Below are 11,374 nucleotides of genomic sequence, written 5' to 3'. Positions count from 1 at the left end.
TCGGCTGGGTGTGGTGGCTCACACCTGTAATCTCAGCACTTTGGGAGGCTGAGGCGGGTGGATCACAAGGTCACGAGTTCAAGACCAGCCTGGCCAACATGGTGAAACCCCATCTCTACTAAAAATACAAAAATTAGCTGGGCGTGGTGGTGCGCACCTGTAATCCCAGCTACTTGGGAGGCTGAGGCAGGAGAGTCGCTTGAACCCAGGAGGCGGAGGTTGCAGTGAGCCGAGACCGCCACTGCACTCCAGCCTGGTGACAGAGCGAGACTCCATCTCCAAAAATAAATGCCATATTTCTCCATTATCTTCATTGACAGAGCATCAGAACCAGTTGCCTGCTGACAAAGGCCAAGTTTAATTAGGGTAAAAGAGGGGAGGAGACGCCAAATGTGTGTGTGTGTGAGAGAGAGAGAAAGAAAGAGAGAGAGAGAGAGAAAGAGAGAGAGAGCGAGAGAGAGAGAGGGAGAGAGAGAATTAGAGATTTCAGGACCAGGCAAAGGAGGCAGCTTGGAAGTTGGAGTGTTCCAGGGACTTGTATGACTCTCCCTTGCACTCTCAAAGTTGGAGAGACTTCCTCACACAGTAACGATATGACCTTAGTAAGCTGCTTAAACTTTACAAGACTTGGTTTCCTCTTTTGTAACATAGAGATAATAATTATATTTACATTATAAAATTGCTGTGAAGACTAAATGAGCTTATTCACATGAAACACCTGTGAGGTGTCTTTCCCTCCCTTTTGTTCTCATCGTCATCCAAATTTCTCTTCTTATGTTGGGCTGCAAGTTGAGCTTTTCAAAACATTTTCCCTTCAATGTTATGTCCATTTTTCTCATCATTTGGGGTTAGTGCCTAACTCATCCTGAACATTTTTGATGTAAGGAACCTCCCTCATAGCAGGATTTTTTTTTAGCATGCCCATACTTTTTGTTTCTAACAATTTTACATTTGGAAAACTCATTTTTACTTGCAACTGTGGAAAAATATGTCATCTACAGTGGATCCAGAAACATAGTTATTAATGCTTTTTGCTTTTTTTCTATTATTACTGTTATTATTTTTTTCATTAGGTGGTTGGGCACGGTGGCTCACATCTGTAATCCCTGCACTTTGGAGGCCGAGGCAGGTGGATCACTTGAGGTCAGGAGTTTGAGAGCAGTCTGGGCAACATGGTGAAACCCCATCTCTACTAAAAATACAAAAAATCAGCTGGGCTTGGTGGTGCACACTTGAAATCCCAGCTACTCGGGAGGCTGAGGCAGGAGAATTGTTTGAACCCAGGAGGCAGAGGTTGCAGGAAGCCAAGATCATGCCACTGTACTCCAGCCTGGGTGACAGAGTGAACTTTGTCTCAAAAAAAACAATTAGGTTGTTAAGCTTGTCAAGGAATAATTAAATATAGACTATATTCTCTACCCTTTGATATTGTGGAGGAAAAATAATACTGCCACCATCAATATTTTTATTTCATGTAAGTATTATTATATATAATTTTTAACCTCCTTAATACAACTTCACTTTCATGTTTAAATGAAAATGGGGGGTGGATTTTTGCCGGAGATTTTAACAATATCTTTTCCTTCCACAGATAACAGGTTCTTAATTTTGTTTGTAGTTTATAGCTGTATGAATAGGTAAAAGGGGATTCTTACTTGGATGCAAAACTCAGTAAGTTGACTGATGATTAATTCATAAGGAATATTTTACTGTTAACATAGACGTGGGCCTATATGGGCCAATTGTTTCTTAATCGGTTTGTTTAATATGTCAGAAATAAGGTTTTGTGGCCAAATTCAAGCAGCCTATCCCCTGTGTCACCAGAATTTCAAGCCTTAAATCTCTCTTTAATTATGCTTTTCACTACTGGCTTCAACAAAGCTGAATAATTTTGCATATGTGCCTCACATACATATGCCCCATATAATAGGTAGACTACATTTCTTAGATAAAATACATACTTAACTCATTGCTCATGATATTTCTTTGAGTTCCAGGAACATGACCAAAGATTAATTTTCTAGGTTGTACAGGAAAACAAAAATCACACATACAGGCTAATAATGACTGATCTCGGAGCATATGAATTGAATGACTCTGTGTCTCAAACTTTCAGTTGCCTGAACTGAGAGGCCTTTTCTTATTCTTGCATCACTTCATATTAAGCCCTTCTGAAGTTCCTTCCTAACTTGAAGCAGCACCCTCTTTATGGAAAAATACAGTTCTCAATGAAGGTAAGTATGGCAACTATGATCTCTGTTAGAACAGCCCAACAAACGCTCAAAGCTCACGTACACAAGAGGGCAGGTTTGTCTGACCACACCGGGTGAGCAGCAGAATTAAAAGCCTAGCCTGAACCAGGTGTGGTGACTCATGCCTGCAATCCTAGCACTTTGGGAGGCTGAGGCAAGTGGATCCTTTGAGGTCAGGAGTTCAAGACCAGCCTGGGCAACATGACGAAACTCTGTCTCTACTAAAAATGCAAAAATTAGCTGGGCGTTGTGGCAGGTGCCTGTAATCCCAGCTACTCGGGAGGCTGAGGCAGGAGAATCGCTTGAACCTGGGAGGTGGAGGTTGCAGTGAACCTAGATTTCGCCACTGAACTCCAGTCTGGGTGACAGAGCCAGATTCCATCTCAAAAAAAAAAAAAAAACAGTCCAGCCTGATCCTGCAGGATAACATACTTTTCTTTCTTGCCTACAGAATTTGTATTACATATGATTATTATATTTTTCTCATACAAAGACATTGTTCATAATAAACTGTACCAAATTTTAAAGAGAAATATTCTACATGAGATCATTAAGATCCTGACTATAATCTCTGAATAAGAAACCAGAAAACACCAGTGGCAGTGGCTAACACCTGTAATCCCACCACTTTGGGGGGCCAAGGTGGACGGATCACCTGAGGTTGAGAGTTCGAGACCAGCCTGACCAACATGGAGAAACCCCGTCTCTACTAAAAATACAAAATTAGCTGGGCATGGTGGTGCATGCCAGTAATCCCAGCTACTTGGGAGGCTGAGGCAGGAGAATCACTTGAACCAGGGAGGCAGAGGTTGCAGTGAGCCGAGATTGCGCCATTGCACTCCAGCCTGGGCAACAAGCGTGAAACTCTGTCTCAAAAAAAAAAAAAAAAAAAAGCAGAAAATCTTTGTCATTTTAAAATGGTTTCTGGGTGGTAGTCGCAGATTGCAAAAATATTACAGTTTTACAAGCTGCATTTTATAGCTCCAGAGAGAATTCATCTTTTGTTTGGGGAAGCGATTCAACAGGTCTTTGGGTGATGTAAAGACGGTACTCACAGACTAGTGTGTGGAAATAAGGAGGGGCCAAACCGCTCTGTATATTAAAGATTTTGTTCCTTGGGTACAGAGACAATCAAGTGATTACCTGATTTTCTGCTTGTGGGGAATCCAAAGACATGAAATTGGAATTATTTTATTTTATTTATTTTTTGAGACGGAGTCTCGCTGTGTCGTCCAGGCTGGAGTGCAGTGGCGCAATCTCGGCTCACTGCAAGCTCCGCCTCTCGGGTTCACGCCATTCTCCTGCCTCAGCCTCGCGAGTAGCTGGGACTACAGGCGCCCGCCACCACGTCTGGCTAAATTTTTTTTGTATTTTTAGTAGAGACGGGGTTTCACCGTGTTAGCCAGGATAGTCTCGATCTCCTGACCTCGTGATCCGCCCGCCTTGGCCTCCCAAAGTGCTGGGATTACAGGAGTGAGCCATCGCGCCCGGCTGTAATTGGCATTATTTTATCTGGATAATAAAATACAGCGATCTCAGGAGGCCAAAAATAAAAACAAACATCAACCAACTTGGTAAAGTTGGGGTACGTATTGGATTCATTTGAGACAGTTTTTTTTTTGTTGTTGTTCTTTTTACTATAGGTATTTATTTAAAGGAAAACGTGCAGACTAAATACTTTTCTTTTCTTTTTTTTTTTTTTTTTTTTCTGAGACGGCGCCTCACTCTGTCACCCAGGCTGGAGTGCAGTGGTGCGATCTCGGCTCACTGTAACTTTCGCCTCCCAGGTTCAAGCGATTCTCCTACCTCAGTCTCCCGAGTAGCTGGGATTACAAGCTCCCGCCACCACGCCTGACTAATTTTTGTATTTTTTTAAGTAGAGACAGGGTTTCGCTATGTTGGCCAGGCTGATCTTGAACTCTTGACTTCAGGTGATCCACCCGCCTCGGCCTCCCAAAGTGCTGGGATTACAGGTGTGAGCCACTGCGCTCGGCCTAAATAACTATTAAATTGTGTTTTGGCTTTAACCAACATCTTCATAAAAATACTTTGAGGACAGCTGCATCCATAGATTTCAACTGCATGATTACTTCTTTGCCCATTCTTTTCTCTCTTTTCTCTCCCGAGTAACCGCTTTCAGATACGGTTCAAGGTAGAATTTATCCTGTCATATTTGGTCCACTGTTCTTTAGGCGAGATCTGCTGCCTCATAGTCAGGTCCAGTGCAGTTGATGTGAAACATCCTGTTATTATAAAGGTTCACAGGAGGGCTTCTTATGGCTTCTCTTACTTCTTCATCCTTATATATGGTATCATCTGGCATTAACCCCAGTTTATGGAATCCTGCAGCATTATAATACACTTTCAAAAACCATCCAGCCACTGATGCTGCAACAGCTGGCCTGCCAGCCATTTTGACCCTGAGATAGTTTGGAACCCTGGTATAGGATCTACATGCACCTTAGACTGGTACTACCCCAAGGATTGAGTCAAGAGCAGCTACCAAATGGATTTTCAGAGTCCAGACTGTTCAATTAATCTCATCCACACACTCCCCTCTTCCCTCAGTTCTCTGTTCTCTTGCAGCCTCTGCCTTCAAAATCTGTCCATTGAGTGGCCCTATGGCCACTGTTCCTTGGGAAATTGTAATCCCAAGTAACGGGGAAGGATTTTTTTTCTTAGTCTCTTCGTAAGCGTTCAAGGGAAATGCCTCTGGCTTGGCTCAGATGCTGGCTCTCTTCCACTCAGTTCCTGTCAGCTCCTGGAGGAAGAGAAAGCAGCTATACTTTCTGGAGAGAAGATTATGAGGGAGTCGGGTGGGGCAGGTACTCCCTTTGCAATTCAGTTTACTCATCATTGAGAGCAGCAGTGATTTCCTACTGACTTCACAGAAAATAAGTACAACTCATACTAACCAAGAAGGGCAATTTTTTTTTTCTTTTGGGACATTACATCTCAAAGTTAAGAAACAAAACATTAGAAATTGCTGATGGTTTGGCTGTTCCTTTTTTTTTAATTTTTTTTATTTTTTATTTATTTAGTTATTTATTTTTTTATTTATGAAGTATTTATTGATCATTCTTGGGTGTTTCTCGGAGACGGGGATATGGCAGGGTCATAGGATAATAGTGGAGAGAAGGTCAGGAGATAAACACATGAACAAAGGTCTCTGGTTTTCCTAGGCAGAGGACCCTGCGGCCTTCTGCAGTGTTTGTGTCCCTGGTTACTTGAGATTAGGGAGTGGTGATGACTCTTAAAGAGCATGCTGCCTTCAAGCATCTGTTTAACAAAGCACATCTTGCACCCCCCTTAATCCATTTAACCCTGAGTTGACACAGCACATGTTTCAGAGAGCCCGGGGCTAGGGGCAAGGCCATAGATCAACAGCATCCCAAGGCAGAAGAATTTCTCCTAGTCAGAACAAAATGGAGTCTCCTATGCCCACCTCTTTCTACACAGACGCAGCAACAATCTGATCTCTCCTTCCTTTCCCCACACTTCCCCCCCTTCTTTTCAACAAAACTGCCATCGTCCTCATGGCCCGCTCCCAATGGTCGCTGTCTCTTTGGAGCTGTTGGGTACACCTCCCAGACAGGGCGGCCGGGCAGAGACGCTCCTCACCTCCCAGATGGGGCGGCCGGGCAGAGGCGCTCCTCACTTCCTCCCAGACGGGGTGGCAGCCAGGCAGAGGCGCTCCTCACTTCCTCCCAGACGGGGTGGCAGCCAGGCAGAGGCGCTCCTCACTTCCTCCCAGACGGGGCGGCCGGGCAGAGGCGCTCCTCACTTCCCAGACGGGGTGGCCAGGCAGAGGCGCTCCTCACCTCCCAGACAGGACGACCGGGCAGAGGTGCTCCTCACTTCCCAGACTGGGCAGCCAGGCAGAGGCGCTCCTCACCTCCCAGACAGGGTGGCCAGAGGTGCTCCTCACTTCCCAGACGGTGTGGTGGCTGGGCAGAGGCGCTCCTCACTTCCCACATGGGGCAGCTGGGCAGAGGCGCTCCTCACTTCCTCCCAGACGGGGTGGCGGCCAGGCAGAGGCACTCCTCACTTCCCAGACGGGGTGGCCGGGCAGAGGCGCTCCTCACCTCCCAGACGGGGCGGCCAGGCAGAGGCGCTCCTCACTTCCTCCCAGACGGGGTGGCGGCCAGGCAGAGGCGCTCCTCACCTCCCAGACGGGGCGGTCGGGCAGAGGTGCTCCTCATCTCCCAGACGGGGCAGCCGGGCAGAGGTGCTCCTCACTTCCTCCCAGACGGGGTGGCAGCCGGGCAGAGGCACTCCTCACCTCCCAGACGGGGCGGCCGGGCAGAGGCACTCCTCACCTCCCAGACGGGGTGGCCAGGCAGAGGTGCTCCTCACTTCCCAGATGGGGCTGGCTTTTCCTTTTAAACAACACATCCTGATCACTGAAGCATTTGCTCCGTCCTAGACCTGTCTTATATTACACCCTGGCCATACATTACTTTTTATTTCTCATAAAAAAAGGGAAACACCATCTCAAATTAGCATTCTTTTCTTTTGTATTCCAAATTTTCTCCTGATGGAAGGCTGTCCTACTGTCAAGAACAATTTTTAAGAGCAAAGCAATCTCAATTTGTATTTATATTTTTAAAAAAATTTTAGGTGGGGTACAGTGACTCATGCTTGTAATCCGAGCTCTTTGGGAGGCTGAGGTGGGAGCATCACTTGAGCCCAGGAGTTCAAGACCAGCCTGGGCAACATAGTGAGACCCCCATCTCTACAAAAGATACCAAAAAAAAAAAAAAAAATAGTCAGATGTGGTGTCATGCATCTATAGTCTCAGCTACTCAGGACGGTGAGGCAAGAAAATTGCTTGAGCCTGGAAAGTTGAGGCTGAGGTGAGATGTGATTGTACTACTGCACTCCAGCCTGGGTGACAAAGTAAGATCCTGTTTCTCAAAAAATAAAATAAAATAAAACAAAATATTTATTTCATTGGAAAATTGTCTGCCTAAATTCCCCTAACACATTTTCTGCTGGATAGAGGCAAGGAGAAGTAAATGGTAGGCCACTTTGACACCCCCTAAATCACACACACATACACACACACACACACACACTAATATCCCTTACTCACACTACATTTATTTGTTTTGACATGATATAAAGATAAGGAATATTTGAAAAAAATACTTCAGAGATGTAATGGCTCTTTTTCAAATATGTGCGGGGATTTCACTTCTTTAAGGAAGTCTTTCTTGAACCACACCCTCCAAGTGATGTCAACTTCATAATTTGTACTACCATAGCATCATAGCAGTCTCAAAGTACAGATACGTACTTTGATTATAATTGTACCTTAACATTTATTAGTGTAATTACATTTGAATATGGCCTGTCCTCTGGCTTCATTTGATCATGAACTGTTTCTGGCTTGGTCACTATTATATCCCCTGTATCAAATATGTTGCCTGATACACAGTAAGAGCCCAATAATTATTTGTCAAGTGCGTATGTAACCACCCAATGGGCTCATCCTGCCCACTGCCTAGATGCAGCCAATTTATCAAGACAGGGGAATTGCAATAGAGAGAGTTTAATACACCTAGAGCCAGCTAAATGGAAGACTGGAGTTTTATTATTACTCAAATCAACCTCCCTGAAAACTCAAAAATGCAAAGGCTAGCGCTTCTCAAGCATAATTTAGTGGGCATGGGGCTTCAGAAGAGGGAATACTGATTGGCTGGGGATGCAATCATAGGAGTGTAGGAAATAGTCTCTTTCTGAGTCTGCTTCTGGGTGGGGACCACAGAGGAGCCCCTGGTCTAGGTGGGGTCATCTGGTTGTCAGAAGTGCAAAAGTCTGAAAAGACATCTCAAAAGGCCAATCTTAGGTTCTACAGTAATGAAGTTATTTACAGGAGTGACTGGGGAAGTTGCAAATCTTGCGACCTCCAGAATAATGGCTGGTAATCATTTAACTGTGCTTACATCTTAGCAGAATTCACACCCCTCTCATCCTTGTAATCTGGTGGACTTTCGTTGTTTTTTTGTTTTTGTTTTTGTTTTTGTTTTTTGAGACGGCGTCTCGCTCTGTCACCTAGGCTGGAGTGCACTGGTGCGATTTTGGCTCACTGCAGCCTCCACGCACCCGGCAAAGCAGATAACTTTTATGGCCGGCCATGGTGGCTCATGCCTTTGATCCCAACACTTTGGGAGGCTGAGGGTGGCGGATCGTGAGGTTGGGAGTTCGAGACCAGACTGGCCAATATGGTGAAACCTTGTCTCTACTAAAAATACAAAAATTAGCCAGGCGTGTTGGCGCGCGCCTGTAGTCCCAGCTGCTCAGGAGGCTGAGGCAGAGTAGTTGCTTGAACCTGGGAGACCGAGGTTGCAGTGAGCCAAGATCACGCTACTGCACTCCAGCCTGGGCGACAGAGCATGACTCTGTCTCAAAAAAATAAAAATAAAATAAATAAAAAGCAGAGAACTTTCTCCAGCTGGAGTCAGAGAGAGGTGGCAGAAGGGAAAGTCAGAGATTCAAATCATGAGAAGAACTCTACTTGCCGTTGTTGGAAGAGGCCACATGGAAAGCATGAAAATAAATGTGAGCACCCTCTAAGAGCAAAGCCTGGCCCTGGCCTGACGGCAGCAAGGAAACAGGGACCTCAAGAAACTGAATATGGCCAACAACTTGAACAAGTCTGGACGTGTATTCTTCCCCAGGGCTCCATTAAGGAGCACAGCCGTCTGCCAACATCTCGATTTAAGCATTTTTTTTCCTTTTTTTTTTTTTTTTTTGAGACAGAGTCTTGCTCTGTTGCCCAGGCTGAAGTGCAGTGGCGCAATCTTGGCTCACTGCAACCTCCACCTCCCAGGTTCAAGCTATTCTCCTGCCTCAGCCTCCCAAGTAGCTGGAATTACAGGCGCCTGTCACTACACCCAGCTAATTTTGTATTTTTAGTGGAGACAGGGTTTCACCATGTTGTCTAAGCTGGTCTCAAACTCCTGACCTCAGGTGATCCACCCACCTCAGCCTCCCAAAGTGCTGGGATTATAGGCGTCAGCCACTGCGTCCAGCTGATTTTAGCCTTTTTGTACCCTAAGTAAAGGACCCAATTGAACTTACCCAGCTTCCTGATCCAGAGAAACTGTGATGTAACAAATTTGTGTGGCTTGAAGCCACTACGTTTGTAGTATTTGTTACAGCATCCACATAAAATGAATACATCCATCCATAGAACAAAGAGATTTTATAACATTTCTATCTGACAATACCTAATTCATGATTTCATTAGCTCTTTATCTGTCAGAGATGTTGAAGAAATGATTCATGCATTGGTTGGGAGGTAGGATATGATGACTTAGAAAGTTTCTTCCAGGGGCCCGGCGCAGTGGGTCGCGCCTGTAATCTCAGCACTTTGGGAGGCTGAGGAGGGCAGATCATGAGGTCAGGAGATCGAGACCCTCCTGGCCAACATGGAGAAACCCGTCTCTACTAAAAATACAAAATAAGTTCAAGCAATTCTCCTGACTCAGCCTCCCAAGTAGCTGGGACTACAGGCGCATGGCACCATGCCCAGCTAATTTTTTGTATTTGTAGTAGAGATGGGGTTTCACCATATTGGGCAGGATGGTCTCCATTTCTTTACCTCGTGCTCCACCTGCCTCAGCCTCCCAAAGAGCTGGGATTACAGGCGTGAGCCATCGTGCCTGGCCCATTATTGTCTTTTTGAGATGTTACTCTGCAATATTTATCTAAATGGGTGCTGGACAGAGTATTTACTATTTTGGAAAATAAATGGTTGGATATATGAATTCAGTGATTAAGAGTATGAAATTTGTAGTAAGAGAGATGTGTTCATATTCAAAATCTGCCACAGTTGAGACCTTGAAAAAGCTACTTAACATTTCTCAGCCTCAGTTTATTGAACTATAAGATGAAAATAATATCAGGGCCGGGTATGGTGGCTCATGCCTGTAATCCTAGCACTTTGGGAGGCTGAGGCAGGTGGATCAGGAGCTTGAGACCAACCTAGCCAACATGACGAAACCCTGTCTTTACTAAAAGGACAAAAATTAGCCGGGTGTGTTGGCGCACACCTGTAGTCCTCGCTACTTAGATGGCTGAGGCAAGAGAATCGCTTGAACCCAGGAGGCGGAGGTTGCAGTGAGCTGAGATCACACTCCTGCACACTGCACTCCAGCCTGCGTGACAGAGCAAGACTCTGTCTAAAACAAACAAACAAACAAACAAAAAAAAACCAAAATAATTATTAGAAAATAACCTTAACTTTTGTGGTAAAAAAATTTAAGCACATAATTGAAAATATTTTACATTGTTAGTTTAAATATAAGCTTTCCTTATTCTAATAATTATCCAAATCAGCTATAATCAGGTGCTGTATCAAAGAGTCACTCCAGCCTGGGCAACAAAGCAATACCTTTCTCTACAAAAATAAAAAAATAAAAGTTAGCCAGGTGTGGTGGCATGCATCTGGAGTCTCAGCTACTTGGGAGGGTGAGGTGGGAGGATCACTTGAGCCCAGGAGTTTGAGGCTGCAGTGAGCTGTAATTAAGTCACTGCACTCTGACATGGGCAATATAGAACAAGAAAAAAAAATTCACAACTGCCATTTGGAAAGTTCCATTTATTGTATATTTTCATATTCCTAAATTGCTTTTTAGCAGTTTACTATTGTGTACTAAATTGTGGCCTAAAGTCAAGTTTTTTATGGCTAATAATAAATAACAATTTTAGACAGTTATTTAAACAAAAAGGCTACCTCCAAACAAACTATCACAACTTTTTTTAGGAGTTACAGTAGAGCTTCATAAAACCTAATACTAATGGAATAATGTTAAATGACAAATAAATAAAGGACAAATTAATCTTTAAAAATACAAACAAATGCCGGGTGCTGTGGCTAATGCCTGTAATCCCAGCACTTTGGGAGGCCGAGGTAGGCGGATCACGAGGTCAAGAGATCAAGACCATCCTGACCAACGTGGTGAAACCCTGTCTCTACTAAAATTACAAATATTAGCTGTGTGTGGTGGCATACACCTGTAGTCCCAGCTACTCGGGAGGCTGAGGTAGGAGAACTGCTTGAACCTGGGAGGTGGAGGTTACAGTGAGCCGAGATCACGCCACTGCACTCCAGC

The 11,374-nt window shown here is 44.6% G+C and overlaps 1 pseudogene; it reads right to left on the bottom strand.

Annotated features, from left to right (window-relative positions):
• Positions 1–4,338: 4,338 nt before the first annotated feature.
• LOC129013961 (cytochrome b-c1 complex subunit 7-like) lies at positions 4,339–4,665 on the bottom strand (annotated as a pseudogene).
• Between the last annotated feature and the right edge of the window lie 6,709 nt (positions 4,666–11,374).

The sequence above is a fragment of the Pongo pygmaeus genome, chromosome 1 (assembly GCF_028885625.2).
Source record: "Pongo pygmaeus isolate AG05252 chromosome 1, NHGRI_mPonPyg2-v2.0_pri, whole genome shotgun sequence".
NCBI lineage: Eukaryota > Metazoa > Chordata > Mammalia > Primates > Hominidae > Pongo > Pongo pygmaeus.
This window is presented reverse-complemented; position numbering and strand designations above follow the sequence as displayed.